Below are 5,513 nucleotides of genomic sequence, written 5' to 3'. Positions count from 1 at the left end.
TGTATGAAACATCTTTCTGTTCTGTGCATTCAACTAACAGAGTTGAACCTTACTTTTGATTGAGCCATTCTGAAACACTCTTTCTGTAGAAACTGCAATTGGACATTCTGAGCGCTAGGAGGCCTATATTGGGAAAAAGAATGTCTACAAATAAAAACTACACAGAAGAATTGTGTGAAACTTCTTTCTGTTCTGTTTGTTCAACTAAAAGAGTTGAACCTTAGTTTTGATTGAGCCGTTCTGAAACACTCTTTCTGTAGAAAATGCAAGTGGAGATTCCGAGCGCTAAGAGGGTAATAGTGGAAAAAGTAATGTCTACAAATATAAACTACACAGAATCATTCTGTGAAACTTCTTTCTGATCTGTGCATTCAGCTAACAGAGTTAAACCATACTTTTGATTGCGCAGTTCTGAACACTCTTTCTGTAGAAAATGCAAGTGGACATTCGGAGCGCTAAGAGGGTAATAGTGGAAAAAGGAATATATTCAAATATAAACTACACAGTAGCATTCTGTGAAAATTCTTTCTGTTCTGTGCATTCAACTAACAGATTTGAACCTTACTTTTGATTGAGCCGTTCTGAAACACTCTTTCTGTAGAAACTGCAATTGGACATGCTAAGCGCTAATAGGCCTACATTGGGAAAAAGAATATCTTCAAATAAAAACTACACATATGCATTCTGTGAAACTTATTTCTGATCTGTAAATTCAGTTAACAGAGATAAAACATATTTTTGATTGAGCAGTTATGAAACACTCTTTTTGTAGAAAATGCAAGTGGAGATTCGGAGCGCTAAGTGGGTAATAGTGGAAAAAGGAATGTCTTCAAATATAAACTACACAGAATCATTCGGTGAAACTTCCTTCTGATCTGTGCATTCAGCTAACAGAGTTAAACCATACTTTTGATTGAGCAGATCTGAACACTCTTTCTGTAGAAAATGCAACTGGACATTTGGAGCGCTAAGAGCGTAGTAGTGGAAAAAGGAATATATTCAAATATAAACTACACAGAAGCATTCTGTGAAACTTCTTTCTGATCTGAGCATTCAGCTAACAGAGTTAAACCATAATTTTGATTGAGCAGTTTTGAAACACTCTGTCTGTAGAAAATGCAACTGGACATTCGTAGCGCTAAGTGGGTAATAGTGGAAAAAAGAATATGTTCAAATATAAACTACACAGAAGCATTCTATGAAACTTCTTTCTGTTCTGTGCATTCAACTAACAGAGTTGAACCTTACTTTTGATTGAGCCGTTCTGAAACACTCTTTCTGTAGAAACTGCAATTGGACATTCTGAGCGCTAAGAGGCATATATTGGGAAAAAGAATGTCTACAAATAAAAACTACACAGAAGAATTGTGTGAAACTTCTTTCTGTTCTGTTTGTTCAACTAAAAGAGTTGAACCTTAGTTTTGATTGAGCCGTTCTGAAACACTCTTTCTGTAGAAAATGCAAGTGGAGATTTGGAGCGCTAAGAGGGTAATAGTGGAAAAAGGAATGTCTCCAAATATAAACTACACAGAATCATTCTGTGAAACTTCTTTCTGATCTGTGCATTCAGCTAACAGATTTAAACCATACTTTTGATTGAGCAGATCTGAACACTCTTTCTGTAGAAAATGCAACTGGACATTTGGAGCGCTAAGAGATTATTAGTGGAAAAAGGAATATAATGAAATATAAACTACACAGAAGCATTCTGTGAAACTTCTTTCTGATCTGAGCATTCAGCTAACAGAGTTAAACCATACTTTTGATTGAGCAGTTTTGAAACACTCTGTCTGTAGAAAATGCAAATGGACATTCGTAGCGCTAAGTGGGTAATAGTGGAAAAAAGTATATGTTCAAATATAAACTACACAGAAGCATTGTATGAAACTTCTTTCTGTTCTGTGCATTCAACTAACAGAGTTGAACCTTACTTTTGATTGAGCCGTTTTGAAACACTCTTTCTGTAGAAACTGCAATTGGACATTCTGAGCGCTAAGAGGCCTCTATTGGGAAAAATAATATCTTCAAATAAAAACTACACAGAAGCATTGTGTGAAACTTATTTCTGATATGTTCATTAAGCTAACAGAGTTAAACCATACTTTTGATTGCGCAGTTCTGAACACTCTTTCTGTAGAAAATGCAAGTGGACATTCGGAGCGCTAAGAGGGTAATAGTGGAAAAAGGAATATATTCAAATATAAACTACACAGTAGCATTCTGTGAAAATTCTTTCTGTTCTGTGCATTCAACTAACAGAGTTGAACCTTACTTTTGATTGAGCCGTTCTGAAACAGTCTTTCTGTAGAAACTGCAATTGGACATGATAAGCGCTAAGAGGCCTACATTGGGAAAAAGAATATCTTCAAATAAAAACTACACAGATGCATTCTGTGAAACTTATTTCTGATCTGTAATTTCAGTTAACAGAGATAAAACATATTTTTGATTGAGCAGTTATGAAACACTCTTTTTGTAGAAAATGCAAGTGGAGATTCGGAGCGCTAAGAGGGTAATAGTGGAAAAAGGAATGTCTTCAAATATAAACTACACAGAATCATTCGGTGAAACTTCCTTCCGATCTGTGCATTCAGCTAACAGAGTTAAACCATACTTTTGATTGAGCAGATCTGAACACTCTTTCTGTAGAAAATGCAACTGGACATTTGGAGCGCTAAGAGCGTAGTAGTGGAAAAAGGAATATATTCAAATATAAACTACACAGAAGCATTCTGTGAAACTTCTTTCTGATCTGAGCATTCAGCTAACAGAGGTAAACCATACTTTTGATTGAGCAGTTTTGAAACACTCTGTCTGTAGAAAATGCAACTGGACATTCGTAGCGCTAAGTGGGTAATAGTGGAAAAAAGAATATGTTCAAATATAAACTACACAGAAGCATTGTATGAAACTTCTTTCTGTTCTGTGCATTCAACTAACAGAGTTGAACATTACTTTTTTTTTTTTTTTTTTTTTTTTTTTTTTTATTATACTTTAGGGTTTTAGGGTACATGTGCACAATGTGCAGGTTTGTTACATATGTATCCATGTGCCATGTTGATTTCCTGCACCCATTAATTCGTCATTTAGCATTAGGTGTATCTCCTAATGCTGTCCCTCCCCCCTCCCCCCACCCCACAACAGTCCCCGGAGCGTGATGTTCCCCTTCCTGTGTCCATGAGTTCTCATTGTTCAATTCCCACCTATGAGTGAGAACATGCGGTGTTTGGTTTTTTGTCCTTGCGATAGTTTACTGAGAATGATGTTTTCCAGTTTCATCCATCTCCCTACAAAGGACACGAACTCATCATTTTTTATGGCTGCATAGTATTCCATGGTCTATATGTGCCACATTTTCTTAATCCAGTCTATCGTTGTTGGACATTTGGGTTGGTTCCAACTCTTTGCTATTGTGAATAGTGCCGCAATAAACATACGTGTGCATGTGTCTTTATAGCAGCATGATTTATAGTCCTTTGGGTATATACCCAGTAATGGGATGGCTGGGTCAAATGGTATTTCTAGTTCGAGATCCCTGAGGAATCGCCACACTGACTTCCACAATGGTTGAACTAGTTTACAGTCCCACCAACAGTGTAAAAGTGTTCCTATTTCTCCACATCCTCTCCAGCACCTGTTGTTTCCTGATTTTTTAATGATGGCCATTCTAACTGGTGTGAGATGGTATCTCACTGTGGTTTTGATTTGCATTTCTCTGATGGCCAGTGATGAGGAGCATTTCTTCATGTGTTTTTTGGCTGCATAAATGTCTTCTTTTGAGAAGTGTCTGTTCATGTCCTCTGCCCACTTTTTGATGGGGTTGTTTGTTTTTTTCTTGTAAATTTGTTTGAGTTCATTGTAGATTCTGGATATTAGCCCTTTGTCAGATGAGTAGGTTGCAAAAATTTTCTCCCATTGTGTAGGTTGCCTGTTCACTCTGATGATAGTTTCTTTTGCTGTGCAGAAGCTCTTTAGTTTAATGAGATCCCATTTGTCGATTTTGGCTTTTGTTGCCATTGCTTTTGGTGTTTTAGACATGAAGTCCTTGCCCACGCCTATGTCCTGAATGGTATTGCCTAGGTTTTCTTGTAGGATTTTAATGGTTTTAGGTCTAACATATAAGTCTTTAATCCATCTTGAATTAATTTTGGTATAAGGTGTAAGGAAGGGATCCAGTTGCAGCTTTCTACATATGGCTAGCCAGTTTTCCCAGCACCATTTATTAAATAGGGAATCCTTTCCCCATTTCTTGTTTTTGTCAGGTTTGTCAAAGATCAGATAGTTGTAGCTATGCGGCATCATTTCTGAGGGCTCTGTTCTGTTCCATTGATCTATGTCTCTGTTGTGGTACCAGTACCATGCTGTTTTGGATACTATAGCCTTGTAGTATAGTTTAAAGTCAGGTAGCGTGATGCCTCCAGCTTTGTTCTTTTGGCTTAGGATTGACTTGGCGATGCGGGCTCTTTTTTGGTTCCATATGAACTTTAAAGTAGTTTTTTCCAATTCTGTGAAGAAAGTCATTGGTAGCTTGATGGGGATGGCGAGAACGACGGTATGAGTTTTCACTCATTTTGTTCAGCTTTTCCAAGGAATGTTTTTTTTGGAGGACTCATCATCGATCTGAACCTTACTTCTGATTGAGCCTTTCTGAAACACTCTTTCTGTAGAAACTGCAATTGGACATTCTGAGCGCTAAGAGGCCTCTATTGGGAAAAATAATATCTTCAAATAAAAACTACACAGAAGCATTGCGTGAAACTTATTTCTGATATGTTCATTAAGCTAACAGAGTTAAACCATACTTTTGATTGCGCAGTTCTGAACACTCTTTCTGTAGAAAATGCAAGTGGACATTCGGAGCGCTAAGAGGGTAATAGTGGAAAAAGGAATATATTCAAATATAAACTACACAGTAGCATTCTGTGAAAATTCTTTCTGTTCTGTGCATTCAACTAACAGAGTTGAACCTTACTTTTGATTGAGCCGTTCTGAAACACTCTTTCTGTAGAAACTGCAATTGGACATGCTAAGCGCTAAGAGGCCTACATTGGGAAAAAGAATATCTTCAAATAAAAACTACACAGATGCATTCTGTGAAACTTATTACTGATCTGTAAATTCAGTTAACAGAGATAAAACATATTTTTGATTGAGCAGTTATGAAACACTCATTTTGTAGACAATGCAAGTGGAGATTCGGAGCGCTAAGAGGGTAATAGTGGAAAAAGGAATGTCTTCAAATATAAACTACACAGAATCATTCGGTGAAACTTCTTTCTGATCTGTGCATTCAGCTAACAGAGTTAAACCATACTTTTGATTGAGCAGATCTGAACACTCTTTCTGTAGAAAATGCAACTGGACATTTGGAGCGCTAAGAGCGTAGTAGTGGAAAAAGGAATATATTCAAATATAAACTACACAGAAGCATTCTGTGAAACTTCTTTCTGATCTGAGCATTCAGCTAACAGAGTTAAACCATACTTTTCATTGAGCAGTTTTGAAACACTCTG

The 5,513-nt window shown here is 36.9% G+C and overlaps 1 pseudogene; it reads right to left on the bottom strand.

The window, feature by feature from the left end:
• Nucleotides 1-4,535: 4,535 nt before the first annotated feature.
• Nucleotides 4,536-4,622, bottom strand: LOC129490875 (uncharacterized; annotated as a pseudogene).
• Between the last annotated feature and the right edge of the window lie 891 nt (nucleotides 4,623-5,513).

The sequence above is a fragment of the Symphalangus syndactylus genome, chromosome 9 (assembly GCF_028878055.3).
Source record: "Symphalangus syndactylus isolate Jambi chromosome 9, NHGRI_mSymSyn1-v2.1_pri, whole genome shotgun sequence".
NCBI classification, from domain to species: Eukaryota; Metazoa; Chordata; class Mammalia; order Primates; family Hylobatidae; genus Symphalangus; species Symphalangus syndactylus.
Note: the sequence above shows the minus strand (reverse complement) of the source record. Positions and strands in the feature narration are given on the sequence as shown.